This window comes from Cornus florida, unplaced genomic scaffold, assembly GCF_030987335.1.
Source record: "Cornus florida cultivar Cherokee Brave unplaced genomic scaffold, ASM3098733v1 CherokeeBrave_3.0.0_Hap2_Chr06, whole genome shotgun sequence".
Taxonomy (NCBI): Eukaryota; Viridiplantae; Streptophyta; class Magnoliopsida; order Cornales; family Cornaceae; genus Cornus; species Cornus florida.
Genome location: NW_026775576.1, coordinates 79,354,862 through 79,377,722, shown reverse-complemented (window position 1 = coordinate 79,377,722; position 22,861 = coordinate 79,354,862). Strand labels below are relative to the sequence as shown.

The 22,861-nt window shown below is 37.1% G+C and overlaps 1 pseudogene; it reads right to left on the bottom strand.

The window, feature by feature from the left end:
- Positions 1–1,005: 1,005 nt before the first annotated feature.
- LOC132315423 (small nucleolar RNA R71) lies at positions 1,006–1,104 on the bottom strand (annotated as a pseudogene).
- Between the last annotated feature and the right edge of the window lie 21,757 nt (positions 1,105–22,861).

Here is a 22,861-nt window from a genome sequence, read left to right as displayed (position 1 = left end):
AAGCAAGGTAAAGAAAAAAATTGAAAAATCATTTGAAGTTACTTAAGGACTCTTTGTGAGCTTCTCTAAACTCAATCTCTAGTTAAATCATGAGCCCGCGTGGAGGAAAGTCTTTATTTTCTTAGATAAATTGTGAACCCGCGTGGAGGCATTTTAATTTTTCTTACATATTGTTCAAAGCATGGGATTATGGGATCATCGTATGTGGAGGATTGTTGATTATTGATTTGTAGCAGAGGCGAAGTGATAGCTACTTGCTTGTTACTTGTTTTTGTTTTGTTTGTGCATGCATGGTTGTAGGTCATTAAATCGTACTCTTGTCCCACTTAATTTGAATCTTGAATCCATTGTTCGTCATTCTAAAGGAAAGGGTAAATCTAGTCATTCCATTTCATCAATGGAAGACACCAATAAGGACCATGTGGAAGACCTTGGTCACATAGATCAACAAGGCATCTTTCACCTTAATGTGCATCATAATAATATTCAAATACCATTAGGCATGCCAAGGCTATTCATTCCACCACAACAATAAGGCCAAGTTCCATTGGGAATGCCTTGGCCAATTTTTGCTCCACAACCTCCCATTCTTTAAGGCAATCAAGGTGCTTATGTAGCACCACCGGCTGTGAATCCTCCTTTTGCTTTACGTGACCATTATGTGCCTAATGAATATAATGCACCCATTTGCATTCAATTGCCCCCTTTTAGAGCACATCACTATGAAATTAAACCGCAAACCATTCAAATGCTTCCCAATTATCATGGACTTCTAAGTGAAGAACTTTACAAGCATTTGGATGAGTTTCTTGAAGTGTGTTCCACCGTGAAATACATGGACATGCTGGAAGAGGTTTTGAGATTAAATTTTTTTCCTTTTACCCTTAAAGATAAGGCAAAATATTATTTCAACAATCTTAGGCCTTTTTCGATAAATTCTTGGGCAGAAATGCAACAAGAGTTCTTGAAGAAGTACTATCCAGTTTCAAAGACCAATGCCATGAGAACTTCAATTCGAGAATTTTCTCAAGGTGAAGGGGAATTGTTTCATGAGGCATGGGAGCGCCTTAATGATTTGCTTAGGAAGTGTCCACATCATGACATTCCTAAATAGCAATTGGTGTAATTTTTCTTCGAAAGTTTGTCGGATAATTTCAAAGGTATAATTGATGCATCTATGGGTGGTTCTTATCTTGATAGACATGAGGATGATGTATGACGTCTTTATGAAAGCATGAGTGAAAATTCAATGCATTGATCCTTGTCTTTTAAAAATGGTAGAAATTTAGGTGGAAAGAAGAATGTCGGCTTGTATTAAGTTGACAATTCCAATGACATAGTCGTCGAAGTCAAGTCTTTATCTCAAAGGTTTGACCAATTTTTGATCAACCAAAATTCGGTGAATCAAGTGTCTTCCTCCCCTAATCATGTTTATCATCATAATTCTAATGAATCATACATGACTTGTTCTAGTGTCTTACATTCTACTTCCAATTGTCCCCATGGACATGTGCAAAGTGAGAACCATGAACAAGCAAATGCCGTCTTTGTCAACCAAGAAAATAATTCTTATGGCTCACATTACAATCCCGGGTGGAGGAACTGTCTAAACTTCTCTTGGAAAGCCAAGGGGAAGGCTCAAACCTTCCCCAAGGTGGTTTTCAAGGAAAGTATGTTCCACCTCCAATGCAAAGCCAAGGTTCCCAAGGTTATAGATCTTCTTTCCAATCACATGGAAACCAATTTTCTATTTCTCATTTTCCTAATCAATCATCTTGTTCTCAAGGAAATTCTAGGAGTCTCACTTTTGAGGAGAAAGTGTTGACTGCTTTGGTTACTTTAGAGGCAAACACTCAATTACTTCATTCCCATTCCCAATCCATTGCCAAGCTAGAAACCCAGATTAGGCAAATAGCTAGTACTTTGAATGCTAGAGAGAAAGGGAAGATGCCTTTCAATACCCCACCAAAGCAACAATTTGTTGTGGAGACTAACTTTAAATACCCCACCAAAGCAACAATTTGTTGTGGAGACTGACCCCTCATCGGAAGGTCATACAATTGAACATGTCAAAGCGGTGACAACCTTAAGAAGTGGAAAAATATTTAACAACCAAGTTGGTATCCAAAATGAAGTGAGTGAACCGGTGCAACCAAAAGTTGACACTCGTCCCGTTTCCCATTTTATTCCTTCTTCATTGCATGTACATGAGCCATTTGTTGAAAAAGTTTTGAAAGATGATTTGAAAACTTCTTGTATTGAAAGTGATTCAAAGAAAGATTTTGAAAAAGCTTTTGAGCCAAAGGCTCCATTTCCGGGCGCCTTAAAAGGGTCCATTTCTTTTGAAAAGCAAAAGACCAAAGTGAATGAAATAATTGAAGTGTTTAGGAAAGTGAAGATTAGTCTTCCACTTTTAGATGTAATCAAACAAATTCTGGCATATGCCAAATTCTTGAAAGATCTTTGTACCCAAAAGAGGAATAACAAAAGCCAATCACCAAAGAAAGTGGTCTTGACCGAGCAAGTAAGCTCCATTTTACAACATAACACTCTCCCAAAATTTAACCTACTACTTCTTGCATCATTGGTGACCATGTCATTAATCGGGCTCTTCTAGATTTAGGAGCAAGTGTTAACCTTCTTCCATATTCGGTGCTTGTCAAATTGGGCTTAGGAGACTTGAAACCGACGTCGGTAGTTTTGCAACTTGCCAACCGATCCATCAAAAAGCCATGGGGTATTATTGAAGATGTTTTGATTAAAATTGATAAATTCTTCTTCCCGGTTGATTTCGTTATCATTGACATGAAACCGGTCCCAAATCCCAAGAGCCGAATTCTAGTTATCCTTGGCCGTCCTTTTTTGGCAACCGCAAATACCAACATCAATTGTAGGATGGGGATAATGAAAATTTCATTTAGGCATATGAAGGTGAAATTGAATATATTTAATCCAACCTCGAGTTCAATAGAGAAGCATGAAGAAGTGTGTGTTGTGGAAAAGTGTCTTGAGAATGAAGTTGAAAGAATTAAGTCTTTGCTTGAAAATGGAATTTCAAAAAATCTATCTTCCAAAATGATTTCTAAAAATGTTGTTTTGAAAATAAATTTTGAAATGGCATGGAAGCCCAAAAGTAGCATTGACAAAGGACAATCAATCTCTTTTGATTAAAATCCAATAAGTTCTTTAGGGAGCCATTTGTTGGATGGGATTCAAAATGCCATTCACCCCATCAAGGAGGGGATGCCAAACAAGATTTTTGATCCGGGCTAAAAGAGCCCAACGTCTTGCTAGAGACGTTAAAGACTAGTGCATTTTGTAGGGTTTGACAACCCTATTCCTCCCTCATTTATGTTTTTACATGTTTCTATGTCGTCTAGATATGAATTGATTTGAAAAATCCGGCTTGAGAGCTATTTTCTGCATTTTGAGTACTGCTAGGGATATTTCGATCGATTGAACTCAAGTTCAATTGATCGAAGTTTCACTTCGATCGATCGAATCCCCTATGATGAGGACTCTCCAGTTTCCATTTCGATTGATCAAGGGTAAGTTCAATTGATCGAAATCCATTTTGGATCGATCGAAGTTAAGGGTTTGATTGATCGAAATTCTTCGATCGACTGAAAATGCGTCATTTGAAATTTTTGAAAATCCCTTTGGCCGGTTTAGCTTCCTTATTTTATTTTATTTTTCTTTTTATTTTCCTTATTCTTTTCTCCCCTATTTTCCTTATTCTTTTCTTTTTCTTTTTCCCTTTTCTTCTTATTTTTCTTTCTTCTTCCCTATTCATCTCATTCTCCCTCACAAAACCCTAGCCACCACCATCTCTCTACCTCACCCGAGTCCATCTCTTCTCTCATCAATCTCTCTCTCATTCTCCATTAATCTCACACATAAATCTCACCTCACTTCCACTATCTCTTTCTTCTCAAGCCGGCAGCAACCCCTAGAAGCCAAAGCTTCACCGCCGCCACTTGCCATTTTTTTCCGGCTAGATTTTTGGCCCCAAGGCCAAATCTCACTCTCAATCTCTTTTATCTCTTCCAGGTAGCATCTTATTCATCGTCTCCGGCCAATTTAGGCTAAGGAGACCTCAGTTTTAAGCTCCAGCAAGTTTCTGAAATTCCGGCGAGACTCCGGTCACTTTCTCCGGCGTCGGCAAGCTTGAAAAATTCTAGTTTTGATCCCGATTTCTTCCTCCACTCTTCTCTACTCTTTAAATTGTCAGGTGAGTTCCAAATCTTTAATTTTTGATTTTTGCATCATTTTTATTTTATGTTTACTATTATGTTTTTTGTTTGTTCCCTTTTTAATTTTACTTTTTGTTCTTCATTTTGATTATTGTTTCGTCTATATTCTTATATATATAACAATTAAAAAAACAAAATAGAAAATTAAAAACAACAAAAACAAATAAAAATAGAAAAATGCAAAATCCAAAACAGAATAAAAAGTTCTTTGCGCAAATTGTTGCTTAAAAAAAAAATATTTTTGGAAACAACTGATTTGGACTGAATTTTGACCTTTGAATGTTGCTGAAAACAATTGAAATAGATTGTGGATGTTGATTGTAGTTATTGATTGTAGTTGATAGAAGGAGAACGGGCAAATTGAATTGGTTTTGTGGATTATTGTGGGCGGTGTCCCTTGTTGGATATTGGGTTTGATTAAATTGCTGGAATGGATTGATGAAGTTGATTTAATTGCTGAATTTTTGTGTTGAAAAATTTTTGGGATGTCCATTTTAAGGAGAAACCATGCTGGATTTTTGCAAAATTTCTACATTTAGTTTTTAAAACACGGCATGAGATTTGATTCTTGAATTTTGAGTTGGAATTTGAAAGGATTTTACAAGTTGATTTTGGGTTGAAAAGAAAGAAAGTTTTAACTTGTTTTCAAATGTTGATGTTGATTTTGAAATGACATTGAAACATTGAATTGTTGTGAGCATAGTTCCTTTTTGTCCCATTTATTTGTCTTGAATAAGGAATGTATGGATTTGTTCTAAGTTGTATACATTGATTGCAAGCATGATTTGATTTTGTGCTTTTGAAATTGAAAATGCTAAGTTTTATCTTTAAAACAGAAAATATTTCAAATGGACTTCTTTGACAAGTTTTGATTGGATTGAGTGCATTATTTTGGTAAAATGAGCTTTCATTGTTAACATGCTTTGTGATCATACTTGTTGTGTTTCAAATGATTAAACAAGGAAATTTTTAGGCTTTGTTGGAAAATGTCAAGTTGAGTTACATGATTCTTTCCATTGTTGTTCATTGCATAATTCTTGTCATGAATCTTTTCTACAATGCAATTGAATATCTTGAACTCAAAGTTTTCAAAAATTCCAATTTTGCCCCAAAAGTGTTGAAACATTCCAAAGTTAACCAAAATGCCCTTGACTAAGTTAAAATTTGTTCCATTTGATTCCTTTACATCCATTTGCATGTTCTAAGTGCCTTTGAATTTGTATGTGATCCAATTCTTGATTCTTGCCATGCTAGGGCACCAGTTTGATGTCCCTTGACATTCTCTATCATGATTTTTATTTCCTTGTGCTTACTGACTTTGAGACCTACCAAATGAGGTTTCTGACTAAGTTTGGGGGTGTCTTTTGGATTCTTGGAATTTCAAATGCATGATTTAGATGTTGTATATGTTCTTTGGCCTTAGTTGAGATTTTGAACTAAAATGTGAACCAAGTTAGGATTGTGTTTACTTGATATTGTTGTTTATCTGATTACATGCCATTGTCTTAATTTCTTATACACTTGTGATCTATTCTTGATAACCGAGGTTCTGTTCGGTCCAGATCTTGACTTCCAGAGGGTAAGTTTCATGTATTCTCATATTTAGCCATTCTATGCTTCGTTTAAGCATTAGAGGTGGTCACGAGCCATGAGTAATTTTAGGACTTTGATTTTATTGCATTACTATATAGGATATTTCTTTATCTGGAGTTGTTCTTATTTGTGCATCATTCAAATACATGCCATCTAATTGCATACCATGTCCAGGATTCTTCCTTGAACTTGCTTGTCATAACATGCCTTGGATTGCTGTGTTTTGCAACCATGCATTTCACTTAGTCTTTATTGCATGCCATGCCTATTTCTTGAGTCCTAGGTTGACACTTGCCATGCCTATATGCTCCATGTTATCCTGTTGCTCTATTTTGATCTTCATTCTTGAACTTATAAACATTATTGCTAGGAATTGATACGATGTTATCCTAGAGTCTACTTGTCATGTCATTGCAGCATTCTCTTCAGTTTTAGGTTTGTGAATGCACGTTGCATCATTTATGCACATCACAGCATATGCTTATCCTGTTGATCATATTTCTACTTCATCTGTTTCATATGTGACTTTTCTGCCCTCTATGCTATTATTGCCTATATAATCTGTTTTATTTAAGCTGAGGCATGTAGAATGTTGATTCTAAAGCTTTCTTAATCATTTTACACAAGTATGATTTTATTTGTTTATTTGCCAATTTTATCTATTTCAGGCATGCTTTGTGTTTCCCTATCAGTTGCTTACAATATTTTCTACCCGTGCACTGATTTATAATTGTTTTTGCAAATGCAGCTTAGAAGAAAGACTCTTGCCAGAAAGAGAGTTCCCAGAGTGCCACAGCCTGCATCTCCAGTTGCAGAGTCTTCCTCTTCATCTTCTTCATCTGCCATGGATGTAGAGCATGCCATTATCAGAGAGGTCCCACATGAGTCTTATGCCAGTAAGACATAGGAGATCGAGTTAGATTTGATACAACGCTATTTGCTACACTGGACCAGACCAGATGGTCTTATGATGAGTTAGTGAGGCAGGGCATTACTGCTATTATGACTCCAGCAGATACAGTTGTTTACCCCTAGTTGGTTGCTCTCTTCTTCCAAGATCTCCGAATGGATGAGGATGACAGACTTCTTCTACACACTACCATTGACGGTTAGGAGATCGATATTTCTCTCCCGGCCATAGCTGCTACCAGTCGATGCCCCCACACTTCTCCACTGGCTGATGATACTTAGGAGCCTCTATTCCCTGACCATCAACCATTTCTCACTGAGTTAACTATGGTAGCCACATTATCTCCACAGGTGGCATATAAGGGGCACACATTTGTAGACCGAGTTGAGATTGATCCCCGGTACTGGTTCTTTGATTCCGTGCTTCACCTCAATGCCTTCCCTACCGATCATAGCACCAGAGGAGAGAGGGGATCTTCTAGGCTTTATGTTGTTTAGATCAGGATTACTGGTTCCTCATTCCTGCACTCATCTGGGAGCTTATCCACAAGTTCTAGAAGAACTTGCATTTTTCACCTACCACCAGAACAGAGACCTGGCCATTACCATTTGGCCATTTGATCACATAGCTATTCTTAGACTAAGGGTATCAGTTTGACCCCGAGGAGATTACAGAGCCTGACACTGACAGGGTAAAGAGAGCTTATGATCTGGCTCAGTGGAATAAGACTTTCAATTCATGTCACAAAAATAGAGCCAATAGAGATTTCAAGAGACTGCAGGCATAGCTTCAGAGAGAGGCAGCCCAGGCAGCCACAGCAGGTGATGCCCTAGAGGATGATACAGTTGATAGATCTCATCCCAGACAGAAATGTCGCATTACTACTTTCAATTCTATTTTCCAGCCATATGTACCTTCTACATCTCAACAGACTGGCCTTTCACATGCTCCTTTTACTGAGCTGAGAACCCATACCAGCACTGACTCTAGCTACAGATTAGAGGTAACTCAGCTTCATACAGATTTTATATCTTTCAGAGCTGATATGACTGGACATCACGAGGATATTTTGAGGAGGCATGATGACCTGGTGAAGAGACACGATGATCTAGTAGGGAGACATGATAACTTAGTTCACCGATCTGATGCGCTGCGAGATGATGTAGTTGAGGTGAGACATGAGCTTTGAACATTGAGGACTGACCTTACCACTTTGCTCACTCGCCATAGTACTGAGATGTCTACCATGCTGCAGCATATTGCGGATATGATTTGGTGGCTTGTCGTCGGATGATCACCAAAATTTTGCAAAGATATGAACTAAGAGTATGAGTGTGTAATGTGGCCAAGTTTTAAATTTGTAAAAGCCAAAACTACCTCTAACTAAAAATATAGCTAGGGTGAGTAGGGATCGTCCCAAGGGATTGTAGGTACCGTTGCAATGGAAACAATATAGAGGGTTAGTACGTCGAGTGATCAAAAATTGGTTGGATTGATTGATTAAGCTATTATGCAAATGAAATAAAAGTGAATAAAATTCAATGATTGATATAGTAGAGAAAAATATAGACGGGAGGACTTGGGGTACTAGAGCTCACCACTAAGCTTAACTTCACTAGACATTAGCAATTATATATTAATGGGGAGATTGACTTGTAACTTATGTGTGTGTGTGACATTAATTGAAACTAGGCATGGATAGCAAATAAACATAGATTGTCAAGCCAAATCAAATGGAAAGCACAACCTATTAAATGAGACCAAAATCCATTCAATGAAACCATAATTTATGCACACACAACTATCTAGAAACATACATCTAATGCATTCATAAGTATGGAACACCAAGGAACAAGAGTAGATTGTTCACCTATCTATGAATTTAAAGCAACTACACTACATCTACACTAAAGGTATGAAATTTAACTAAGTAAGCTAAAGTTGTGGTACAATCCATCAAGAAACAAGTGTGAACCATCAAATAAATTGCAAGAGTGTTTAATTAAGCTCTATGTTTTGACCATCTCTAGATTAACTTCATCCATACACATAGACATGCATAAACTCCACTAAATCTAGAGAAAAGCACATGAATCATCCATTCTAGCATACATAGACATATGGTTAGAAGTAGATAATCAATTAAAAGCATTAATCCATACACATCAAGTAGAAAACTCAAGATATATATATAAATCCAAGATCAAAACATTGTTACAAATAAATCCCCAAAAATATACAAAGAACTAAGTCTAGGAAGTAAACTTAGGGGCTACTCTAGCCCCAAGTAGATGTCTAGCCACTCATTGAAGTAGTCATCCAACCCTCAAGGGCTATCTCCATGGTAGGAATGACCTCTTTCTTAATGGAAACCCTAGAAGAATGGAAGAACTCCCAAAATGTGTAAAGCTCTCTAATCTCTAGCCTCCTCTCCCAGATATGAGATATACAAGTTATATTGAATGTTACAAGTTATGATGTAAAAATGGCTCAAAATCGTTATATAGGTAGGTCAAGTGTCACACCCAATGGTCTGGGCTCGTACACTATGAGTGAACTTTTAATGAGCTGTAATCTATTTTTTTCAGACTTGAGGAAGTTCGATTGATCGAACTGTGTTAAGATCGATCGAACTTGGCTGAGATCCATCGAATGCTGTAGAGATCGATTATCCTTGGCGGACCCCTTTTGAATAAAAACAAATCTCTGAGATATTTTGGGATATTTTTAGGAAGAAGACAAAAGTGGTAGGTGGGTGGTAGGTGTGGATAAGATCAAATTATTTCAATCGATCTGGGAAATGTTGGATCGATCGAACTTAGTGGATTCTTTTGGATAAGGACAAAGGCTTGGATCCATCTTGAATTGTTTAGATCGATAAACTTTCGATCGATCGAAGAAATGCTGAGATCGATCGAACATGTTGAATTTTCACACTTTGCTTCATTTAGCTTCCACTTTACTCCTTTCTTCCATTTAGCTTGAGTTAACTTCTTTAATGCTCTTATTTGGCTGAATTGACTTATTTTTGGGAAAAGCACCTGAAAAGGGCAATAACATAAAATTAGAATAAAACGGGGAAATAAGATAGATAAAGGTCCTAGAATACCTTAGCTTAAGGGGTTTAAATGAGCACTTTTCAACGCTCATCACACCCCCAAACTTAAATATTGCTAGTCCCTAACAATGAACTACAAAGTAAAGGAATGAAATGAACAAACAACTATGAACTAAAAATTAATAAATGGATAACGCCACTTTCGTAGGGAACACGATTGCAATTAGCATATGCAACAAGCCTTTTAAACCCCCAGGTTACCCCTAGTGGATGAGTGAAGTCTTGCGAGGGTTCCCAGAAATGATACCCACAAACATTATGCTCATTCTCATAAAAGAGGCACTAATATTACAAACAAGCATTGGGAGAAAATTACCTTAAGTATGCAATTTTTCAAACATTTCCAAGCAATCTCCTAAAATTTAAATATCAAGCAAACAAGTATAGTCCTCCACACATTAAGAAAATGATCATGCAAATCAAAACAACACTAGAATCCTTTTTGAGTGGACCGGCATCAAATATGGTGCCATCTAAGCCAACTAAAGAAATAATTACATCCTTACCCTCAAACTAGCACACAAATCTAGTACCGATCATCAAGACAAAGAGTGGACCTTTTATTAAAGCTTTATTGATCTAGGTGCACTTATTTTTATTTATTTATTTTTTAATCCTAAGGATCAAAGAGGGAAGCATAGTGCAATTTGTTGATCTATTAAGCTTTCTAGTGATCTATGAGGTCAAGCGTTAGGTCAATGACTCCCAAACTGGACGACTTTAGGGCACTACGTGTTCAAACACCCTTAAGGACTTACAAGCTCAAATCAACTAGGCTGCAAATCAAAACAACCTCCATCTAATCATTTCCCACTTCTCACCTTTTGGGAGAAGTCCTCACTTTATTATTGCTTTTGTAAATTTTTATTTATTTTTTATTTATTTATTTTTTTTAGCAAGTTCAATTATTAACCTAGAGTTTGGGCCCTCCACCTTTCGGCGCAAGAAGTTCAGTGCTTGATAAGGCTAGAATCTCGGCTACTCAATGAAAAGGGTTTGTTATCCACTTTTATCAAAATGAAAGCTTTCAATGCACTACTAGCTCAATTAGGATATAAGCAATTCAATTAGATTATGGATGGGTACAAATTTAATTGAGATACATGCTAATTTCTTATGATGAAAATTAAATGCATGTTATTTAGAATTGTTATTTTTGATCAAATTAAATGCATAGGATGTATAACATGATTTATATCATTTTTATTTGTATGATTAAATGTCAATGTACTATTTACACCATCTTTGGGATTTAAAACTTTTATTTTGTTATGTTGTGGATAAATGCACCATTATGGGATTGGGGCATATTAAGGACGGGTTACTTATGAGTTAAATCCTACCTATTTAAATTTATAAGGGAAAGGATTAACCAACAAGTTAAGTCCTACTTATATTCGTGTCAGGTCAACAAAATAGTTGGATAACATACTTGGTTTATTTTTATGTTTTGGGTAGGATGGATTTATATATATATGCCATGATATGAGCTTAAGTCTCAGGATCGATGGTTAGGGAGTGTATATGCAATGGGATGCATAGCTGGATTATGATGCTTTGTGGTGTACCCTGTTAGGTCTAGGCACTCATGCCCACTTCATGTGCGTTTTTGCATGTTGCCTACTAGTCAAGTTGACACTGCCTTATAGTCCAGTGAGAGTCCTTTAGTGTGTGTGTGTGTATATATATATATACGGACTACGTAGCTATTGTTGAGTTGACTAGGATGTATATGTTTATCGGGTCTCTGTTTGGACTATAGTAGAGTAGAACTTGTTCATGGGCCTAACCCACCATTATTTTTCAGGTTTTCGTCAGTTTCAGACTTAGAGGTTGTTCGTGTTGAGCAGAGACAATCATTCACTCTTCCGACTCTACGTAGGATTCTCCTTCATGTTTTAGTTATTGGATTTATTTCATTTCAGTTATTTTAGTTTGAATTTGAGTAGGGGTCCACACGATGGATTCTCGAGTTGCAATGGTATCAGAGGATTGAATAAGTTATTTTGGGGGATTATTTATTTATTAAATTTGAGGATTTATTATTTAGTTCCCTTCAACTTATTATTTATTTATTTATTATTCTTTTTGTATTCAAATGCTTGTTTAAATATTAATTGTTTGATATCCTTCAGTTTTGTGCTCGGACTTGATCACCCGTGGCTCTAGAATCGAGGGGTATCACGGTTGGCATCAGAGCACTCCAGGTTCAAGTGTGTCTAGGAATATATCATTTTAAGACTTCTGCGTAACATATTCTTGTATTTAGAGCCTAAGTTTAGGATTTATTGTATTCCTTGACAGTCCACTTAAATCATGCTAATGTCTATCTTTCTGTGTTAACAGAATAGTTAACGCTAGAAGAAGACAGAACATACAAGGAAATAGGCAGTAAAGGAGAGTGGCACATAGGCAGCAATATCTCCTACAACGTCAGCGAGTTACAGAGGAGCAACAACTGCCTAGGTTTTAGGAGGAGAAGGAGGAAGATAGTCAGTTGCACATAGAGCATGAGGAAGTTCAGCAGACTCAGGAGTCTCAGGATCTGGGCTACAATTAGGGCTGGGATCCAAAGTATCCTCCCCATCTAAATGACCTTATAGCTCAGGCTATAGAAGTAGGTATAGCAGCTGCACTTCGCAATCAACCACACGTTCAGCAGGCACCTATACTGGCACCAGTGGTTCAGACAGATCCTTGGGAGAAGGCTAGGAGTTCTTTCATAAAGGGGAACCCACCTGAATTCTCAAGCTCCACCGATGCGAAAGTAACTCACCAGTAGAAGAAGGATATCGAGCGATATCTTCGCATAGTTAAGTGCACAGAGGTTTAGAAGTAGATGTTTGCTACCTTCAAGCTTGTCAGAGATGCACTCCAGTGGTGGGAGTCAATTACCACCGCGGAGGGAGGACTTTATTAACCTATGAACAGTTCAGTGTTCGATTCGATGAGAAGTATTTTCCATATGCAATCAAAATAGCTATGAAGACAGAGTTCCTTAATCTAGAGCAGGGGAATATGACAGTTGCATAGTATAAGCAGCAGTTCACGCGCTTATTTCTATTTGCTCCAGAGGAGATGGATACTAAGGAGAAGAAACATAATAACTTCAGTAAAGGGCTTATGTAATCTATTAAGTGATCTATTACAGGTAATCCAGCTTACACTACTTATACTCAGGTGGTAGACGCCGCTTTACAGCAATATCAGTTGACTGTAGACTTCAGACAGGCTAGGGGTGAGAAGCGAGGTGACCGAGACTCTGCTAATCAGCCAGTTGAGAAAGGGAATGACAATGGCCACCGACACAATAATAAAGGTAGATTCCAGGGACAGAAGTCTTGGAAGAAGCACAAGGGTGGTTCAGATGTTCACAGAGATAGGGCACTTATTCAGAGGTAGCAGAATGGGGGACCATAGGCAAGACAAGGTCAGCTACAGGCTAACCAACATAGGAGGAAATTTGGCACCTTCGAAGGTAGTTGCTATACTTGTGGAGAGTTTGGTCACATTTTCATTGTTGTATCCTAAAATAGGACAGGGGCAGGGTCAGCATGTACAGCAGAGACAGAGGGCACTATCACCTTTACCCACTCCATAGATTCCATGAATTCAGGGACAAATTTATCCGGCTTTACCAGCACCACCACAGCCTCAGGGACAAGCACCGCAACAGTTGCATTATGGTAGGGTGTATAACCCCATACCACAGGATGTTTAGGCACCTCAGGCTATTGAGGGTATGTTTCCTATTCATGGTAGATCTAGTCATATTTTGTTTGATACGGGTGCTACACATTCATTCGTGTCTAGTACTTTTGTTGTATTATCTGGGATGACGACGCAAGTGTGCAATAGACTTCATGGTATCTCTACACCTTTAGGCGATATTGCCATTTTACATGAGAGTGATGGGTCTGTGACACTAGATATTGGTAGACTTCGATTTCTAGCCAATTTATTGGTCTTGGACATGCACATTTATGACGTGATACTTGGGATGGATTGGTTATCTCATTACTATGCCCAAGTTAATTGTTATGATAGATCTATTGTTTTCACTATACCTGGTTAGAATATGTACGCTGTCGCTATGCCATGTTCTAATGGGGTTTCTAGAACTTATTTGTTTTATGTTGAGGAGGAGACCGATGAGGAGATTACTGTATCACTGGATAGCATACCAGTTGTACAAGAATTTTTAGATGTTTTTTAAGAGATTCCAGGGTTGCCACCGAGTCGAGAGATAGACTTTGTGATCGATTTAGCTCCTGGCACTATGCCTATTGCTAGAGCACCATACAGGATGGCACCAGTGAAGATGCGAGAGCTGAGGGATCAGATTCAGCAATTGCTCAGCCAGGGTTTATTCGTAAGAGTACTTCACCTTGGGGAGTGCCAGTTTTGTTTATGAAGAAGAAGAATGGTTCACTTCACCTGTGTATAGATTATAGGGAGTTGAACAAGGTTACTATTCGTAACAAGTACCCTTTGTCCAGGATCGATGATCTTTTTGACAAGTTAAAGGGAGCTACTTACTTCTCTAAAATTGATCTACATTCTGGATATCATCAACTTTGGGTTAGGGAGAAAGATGTTCCTTGGACAGCATTTCTCACTAGATATGGTTCTTATGAGTTTCATGTCATGCCTTTCAAATTGACTAACACACCAGCAGTCTTCATGGATTTAATGAACAGAGTCTTCAAGGCTTATTAGATCAATTTATCATCGTATTCATTGATAATATTTTGATATATTCTAAGTCGGAGGACAATCATGCTAGATATCTTCACACAGTGTTGCAGACGATTCGTGAGCACCAGTTGTATGCCAAGTTTGAGAAGTGCGAGTTTTAGCAGCAAAAAGTGAAGTTTCTGGGACACATGGTGTCAAAGAAGGGGATAGCTGTAGATCCAACCAAGGTTTCTGCAGTGGTAGAGTGGGGACAGCCTACTTCACCTACAGAGATTCAAAGTTTTCTAGATTGGCAAGAAACTATCTGATGTGTGTTTTTATTTATCAATAATAAAATACCACTCGCAATAGAACGGATCCTTATAGGATAGGGTTATGTTGAAGGTGTCGAATCTCAGGAACTGTGGTGGTTTATCAAGTCTTCAATTAATATTATTTTAATTTAAAAGGAAGATTTATTGTGTGTTGTGATTCAAAAAACATAAACAGAAAATTAATAAAATAAAAAAAAAAAACAGAATAAAAAGATTGAGATCAAGAGAAAAAACACTTAGGGACTGACTTCACCACGAACCTCATACTATGGTCAACTGTTCAACCTTGGAATTTCAATAATTATATATCATATGGAATTAAACTCAATAACATTCATTTAATTCAGATTAAAGAAAGATGTTTCATGAATTTCAATTAATAATAACCTATCTTCGGTTGGCACGAATTATCTACCTAGCTACTTCTAATTAATTTTGCAGTATAACTCGTCTTCCCTAGGCATAGACTATGAAAACATTCATTCATGAAAAACATTTGAACACCATTGCATGATCTCCATTCTTATGTCTAGCAAGGCTCCGCTAGATATCGTCCATAAGAATGGGTTGAATTAAATCTAAGACAGGTATTAATCATTCAAAAAATTATTTAATAATTAAAACACCAATTGAATTAAGCAATTGCCCAAAATCATGCAATCAAAATACATAATATATTAAATTCCTAAAGTATAGAACAATCAAACCATAGTATTCATATTCGGGCTACATCAATGCCCTAAGGTAGGAATTAGCTACTCATGACGACGCAAGATATCATCTGTGTTGTTGTGGTCTTCATCGCCATGGACCGCCAAAACTCCTTTTGGATCTTCTTCTTCAAAACCCTAAAAGCCATCGTGAGAGAGAAATATGAGAGAGAAAAGAGATGGATTATAGAGATGGATCATCCCCCATATTGATGGCCTTGTGCCTTCTTTTAAAGAAGAATTAACTTCTAATAAAGGTTGAACGGGCTTTTAGATCTTCTAGGGTAATCTGGGCCCACGAGGAAATAAAGGAATATGATTTTTGGTCATTCTCGCATGTATTTATAACTTTCAGGATGTCCAGGCTCGAGCATCAGAGTCCGAGGCTCGAGCATTAAGGTTCAGGCTCGAGCATCACCTGTCAGGCTCGAGCATCACCTATTAGCAACTTTATCTAACTTTTCAACGCAATTTTGACCCATTTAGAATGTGAATTTGGAGATGGCTATTAGAGACAAAAATGTTAGGCTTTAAGTCTTCTTTCTAAAGCCACTAAGGTTGCTCAATTTGGAGTTTTGAGTCAAAAGTTATGGCCAAAATACTGAAGTAGGTTCAGAGTTTTCAACCATGTTCAAGCCTGAAGTGTTGATGCTCGATCTTTTGATTCATGCTCGAGCATCAAAGCTGATGCTCGAGCTCTGGGAGCAAAAATTGTCCAGAACGTATTTTTATTGATGGTGCTCGATTCTCTCTTCATGGTGCTAGATCCCAAGGTGTTGGGCTTGAGCTTTGGGTTTATATGCTCGAGCTTTAGGTGTTAGTGTTCGATCCTTGAGTTGAGGCACGAGGTCTAGGAGCTTGGATCAATTCCGACGCATCAAGTGCTCAAGCTTTTAGGCAAAGGCTCGAGCACCCTATGGTAATGCTCGAGCATCAAGGTACAATGCTCGAGCATTAAGTTTGAGGCTCGAGCTTCAAATTCTAAATTCCTCCAAACTTACCATTTTGACTTTCGGCTTACTTCGGGTGACCGGCAATGACACGGTAGACTTCATTATCATTCTTTTCATCATAAAAGCCAGGTTTTAATAGCTTTTTTGGGAAAGTACCTAAAAATACGAAATACACAGAAATTAGTCTAATAATAGATAGAAGTATCACTTTAGGTCTTAACATACGTATATTTAGGGGCTCGAATATGCAATATTCAGTACTCATCATACCCCCAAACTTACATATTGCTAGTCCTAGTGGACGAGTTATAGTCTCGTGAGGGTTTCCAATGAAGATACCCACAAACTTCTCAAATCAGTGCCTTAATTGCACGGTAAGCTCATTTAAACCCATTTTCATATCATAATGTCCTAGGAATGCATCAATCAGTCAACTATAACAAGTATAAAAAGTTATATTAATCAAGAAAATTTTCAAACTTTCAATCTCAATTTAGTAACTATGGTCCCCATATGCCAGTTTAACTATTTATTCAATAATCTCAATCTCCAAAACCCTTTAAAAGTAAACTCACAATTTCAAACATGTGGCTTACTATCCATACTTGTATTCATTCCACGCTATCCCTCAATTTACAAGCAAACTTTTCAAATTCCAATTCCCAAGATATTTATTTTTTTTTATTTTCTTCTGGTATACATTTTTCAAAAAGGATACTGTGCAATGCTCAGGTCTATTAAGCTTTCTAAATCACCCATGTAACGAACTTTTGGCCAATCACTCCCAAACCAGATGATTTTAGGGCATTAAGTGATAAAGCACCCCTCTAGACCTAATTGTTCAAGTAATCTAGGCAACCTAAACCCCTTATGTAACAAGCTTTCAGCCAATGACTTCCAAACCAGATGGTCTTAGGGCATTAGGTGTTGAAACACCCCTAAGGACTTAATTGCTCAAGTAATCTAGGTACAGACTTGAACTTGACCCTTTTCTACTTATTTTTTTTCTTTTCTCTTCTTTTTTTTTTTCATTCACATTGGTGAAGAGTTTTTTTTTCATTTATTACATACATACCAATTCTTTTTTTCTTTCTATATTTTTTTATGCCTTGGTTATCATAATCATCAAATTCACCTGCTCATCTCAGTTTAACACAAAACAAAACAAGACTTCTAGTTTATACCCCACAGAATTCATGTAAGTGTGAATATGTGCAAAGTGAAGTATTTCAAAGATCTTAATCATCAAACAATAATCATCCTAATAAAGTGGACAACAGGCCACTAACTGATTTCAAAAATTCTCAAAAATTCCTTTTCAACATAAATTTGGCATACAAGCCATCTTTAACCAATATCAGACTAAATAGAGACATCGTAACAATCAATAGACTCAAAATCATGCTTAAACAATTAAATTGCATCCTCTTGTGCACAATATAGCATCAACAAAAATTTTAAAAGGCACTACTTTACCTCCAAACTTAAGATGCACATTGTCTTCAATGTGTGAAAACAGATGTAGAGTTAGAAAGATATTACCAAATACGCAGAACCAGCAAGGATCAAGAATTAATAGCTCAGAGGAATGAAATCGTCACCTCACCCCCAAACTTAGTCCTTGTACCTGACAAAAGAATCACACTCCACAACACACATCAAAGTATCAAATATATGGAGTAATATATATATATATATATATATATATATCATTATGCATAAGTCAATCAATTTTTTGTTTTTTTTTTTTTGTTTGTTTTTTTTTTTTTTTTTAAGTATTACAACACAAAGAAACTAACTTTTTTTTAAAAAAAATTTTTTTATCAAAACAAACCTAAACTAACCTAATAAAAAAAATAAAAGAAAAATAAACAAATAAACTAAAAACCTAGAAAAACTTAAAAGAATAAAAATAAACTATGGTACAAACATACAAATGCTAAGTTTAACGTCACTATCTCGACTGCACACCACTCCTTAGCCTGTATCCAACAATTCAACTACTTCCCTCATCTCAAAATCAGTCCTATGGGTGATTATGAAATTCGAAACAGGAGGAACCACTGTGGTTCCATCAAGACCCATGAAAGAATACTCAAGCTTATCCGGTGGTGGCTTAGGCTTAAGTTTGTGAGAAGACTCACATAAAGGACAAAAAATATTTGAAATCAAAGGAGGAGTATCTTTTTTCAGAAAGATGGTGACTGAATGCTCATCAATAACATCAATAAAGAAGCACTCATCTTTCTCTGAGGAATATGGAGTGGCATTGAAGATGTTTACTTTGAGCTTCATGTTTCCAGAAGAAATATCAATAGCCCCAGTCCTACAGTTAATGCTGGCATTCGCTGTAGCTAAGAATGGACGACCAAGGATCACAGGAATATATCTATTGGGATCGTAAACAAGTTCTGTATCCAGGACGAGAAAGTCAACCAAAAAATAAAACTTGTCCACTTTAATGAGAACATCTTCAATTATCCCACATGGTTGCTTCATAGATTGATCAGCAAGTTGCAACACCATTGTTGTGGGTTTAAGTTCTCCTAAGCCTAATTACACATACACTGAGTAAGGAAGAAAATTAACACTTGCTCCAAGGTCAAGAAGTGTTCTGTCTATCACATTGTTTCCAATGATGCAAGATATGGTAGGAGCACCAGGAGCTTTGAACTTAGGAGAAGTGCTATACTGAATGATTGCACTGACTTACTCAGTGAGATAGATTTTCTTAGAGATTTGGCTTTTTAATTTTCTCTTTTGGGTGCACAAGTCTTTCAGAAATTTAGCATAGGTAAGGATTTGATTGATAGCATCTAGGAGAGGAATATTGACTTTTACCTATTTAAAGACATCCATCATGTCTTGGATTTTCTCTCCTTGCTTACCAAAGTAGCAGGGTCCCTTGAGACATTCAGGAAAAGGCATTTTTGGCTCAAAAGCTGTCTCAAGGTTGGGAGAAGATGAAGAAGTGACTTGACATTTAACTCCTTTGGAACTTGATGGTGTAGGATGTGAGGGAACATATGTGGGATGTGGATTTAGAAGAATGTGATTATTAGAAATCCTATGCTTCTCTTTTTCTACCCCTTTTTCCTCAACTTGATTATCAATGATCTTTCCACTCCTTAAAATAGTGATGGCATTAACTTGCTCATGACGAGAACTTGAAGAGTTAGTCTCATCAATCATGTAAGTTTGTCTGACTGGATTTACAATTAGCTGACTTGAAATTTTCCCTTCCTTTTTTTGTTTTAACACTTTTACTATTTGCCCAACTTGAGTAGATAGTTGCCTAACTTGAGTTTCTAGATTGAATATAGATTGAGAATAGGAATTCAACAATTCATTATTAGACTTAAGGTTACTAAGTGCAACCATGACATTCTCTTCAATTGCAGATGAGTACTTAGGAGGAGGAGGATCAGGATTAACGTGGTTCCTAAATTAAGGAGAAGAGTAAATGAAAGATTGATTGAAAGAATAATTTTGCAAAGGATTAGATGAATTGTGGTATTGTCCCTGAGATTGGGGAACAGTATTGCCTTGGCGTTGATTCTGTCATGATATATTGGAATGATCTCTCCAGCCAGGGTTATAAGTATTGGAATTTGGATTGTAACCCGAATTGGAGAATGCAACATTGGTTTGTGCTTGTGGATTTTCAAAAGAGTGACCCAAGAAAGGACAACTGGCAGCATAATGAGATGGACTAGCGCAGACAGAACATACCTCATTTGGCAAAGAAGAATGCTGAGAAGAACTAATAATACTGACAGTTGAAAAAACTTGGTCAAACTTTCGATTCAATACTTCCATTTGAGTGGCAAGCTCTCTAGATTTTTCTACTTCATACAAACTTTCAACTTGAAGGATACCAGAAGTGGACCTAGACATAGAGGAAGAAGCATATTGAACAGAATTTTCACTTAGGGCCTCAAACAGTTCCTAAGCATCATCTGGGCTTTTATGAAGGAAACCACCATTACTAGAAGCATCTACCATGTTCCTATGTGGATTAGTTAATCCTTCATAGAAGATTTGCACCAAATGCCATTTAGCAATATCATGGTGTGGACACTTTCTCAGAAGATCATTGTATCTCTCCCAAGTATCATGAAGTTCTTCACCCGGGATTTGGGAGAACACCATGATCTCTAATAAGTGCTTAAATGTTGCACATTTCAGCAACTAAACTAGGGTATTTTAGTCATTGCATTTATCTTATTTTCATGTTTTAGTTCTAATTTATGTTTTTGTCAATTTCAGGTCAATAAGGTTCAAACGGACTAATTTTGGTTCACTAAAGCCTTTTTAGAGTCAAGCAAAGACATTCAGAAAAAATTCAAAAAATGACAAAAAAATGTCACAGCCCATTGCTCGTATAGTGTGTTTATTCTTCAAAAGCGGTCAATCTCGGGCCTTTGATGATGTTCCCAAAGATAAAGAAGCAAACCAATTAGCCCAGGGCCAAAATGGAGCTAAATAAGGTTTAAAGGAAATTTCCAACTCTGGGGGATCGATCCCCCACTATTCACAGAACTAAAAATGCCCTTGAGAGATCGATCCCCAAGGCTGTGGGATCAATCTCCCAGTACCTGGCAGCATTACGGGATTTTCTTATTTTGGGCTTATTTTTGTAACTTATGAGCTTTAATAGGGTTTGTTACTTAAGGCCCAGTGAGCCATTAGTTTAGGGTTAGTTATTATTTTATTTAGGTGAATATTATTTTTTTTTATAATTAAGTTTTATTTTTGAGTCTGTATCGATATATTCTCTCTGGAGAACGGGAAGAGGGTGAAAAGAGAGGGAAGAGTGAAGGCACGAGGTTTAGGAAGAACATCTACACACTCATATCTCTAGAGCTTCAAGGAAGAAGAAGAAGGAGCAAAGCATGGAGGAGGATCATGTTGACACCTTGACCACCACAACCATGATGGGCTAGATCTCCACTTAGGGCTTGGTTGAGCCCTAAGTTTATGTATTTCTAAACCCTTGTATTTCTATTTTTGGGGAGATTACTATATTGTTGTAGTTGATGTTATAGCCTTGTGATTCCTATTTACATGCTTGATTTGACAAATCATGGCTTGTGTTGGTTTAATTCTTCCATTAACTCTATATGTTAATTATATGTCTATGTATAATTAATTTAGGGTTATGCTCTTGATTAGATGTTAAAGATTAATTCTTTCATTAATTCTCTATGTAATTGCATGTCTATGTGTGATTAGAGGATTATACTCAACACTCGATTCCATTGCTATTTGGGTTTAGTGATAACCAAGGCATGGGTTTTATTAGATGGGATTGCTGATTAATTTGATGGGTTATACTTTATCTTGATGGGTTGTGCTACAAATTAGTTTACTTGTCAGTAGGTAGACAATTCATTGCTTGAATTGATAATCCACATTTATTATATGCAAATTCCATTATCCTCTTGATTAATGTATGTGTCACGGCCCTGGTTTTTCAAGCCAATGCGTCCTGTGATGAACCGTAGTTTGACCCGATAACAGATCCGAAATACAGAATCAAAAACGAAAAACAAGACTCTAAGAAGTCAAAGTGACCTTCCATGAGGTCGTGGAACTCAATGAGAACTGATGCGGAAGCAAAAGATCAAAAATATGACAAATAAGCCCTCAGGGGCAAAATAGTCATTTCTAAAAATTATGGACTAGGGTGCCACCAAGCACACCACTAGAAGGACAACGAAAAAATAATCAAGATGGACTCAAAAATCACATGATTCGGAGTCCAAACGAAGGAGAAACGGCATGACGAAGAAAAACGAGCACTTAAGGCTAAAAGGGTAAACTGGTAATTATTCAGGAAGATCCGGGTGTAACTAAGCACACCGTTGGAAAGACAACGAAAAATTAATCAAGTTCAAAAAAAAGTTCACTCGATTTGGAGTCCGGACGAGGGAGAAACGAGTGTTTGAAGTTTTAACTTCGCGGCGGCCCGACGAAGGCCATACATGCCCCATGCGCGCTCGGCGCGCCGGCACCCAATGGCATGCCCATGCTGATAGCAACGGTCCAAAGCAGGTTTTCCAGAACTGAGGCTTGAAACGGAGGTCAAGACGAGTTTTTCTAGAAAAATACGAAGAAGAAACCCTCCCTAAAATCGAGTTTTCTACGTGACTCGCGAGAATTAAAAAAAAAAAAAAAAATTACTGTAAAATGCCCAAAATGCCCCTCCATGAAATCTGGTCATGAAGGTCAAAAAACTGCTAAAATGCAAACTGGAAGCTGAAACTTCACGAGGGATTTCCGGTGCCAAGACGACATTTTCTGGAAAAA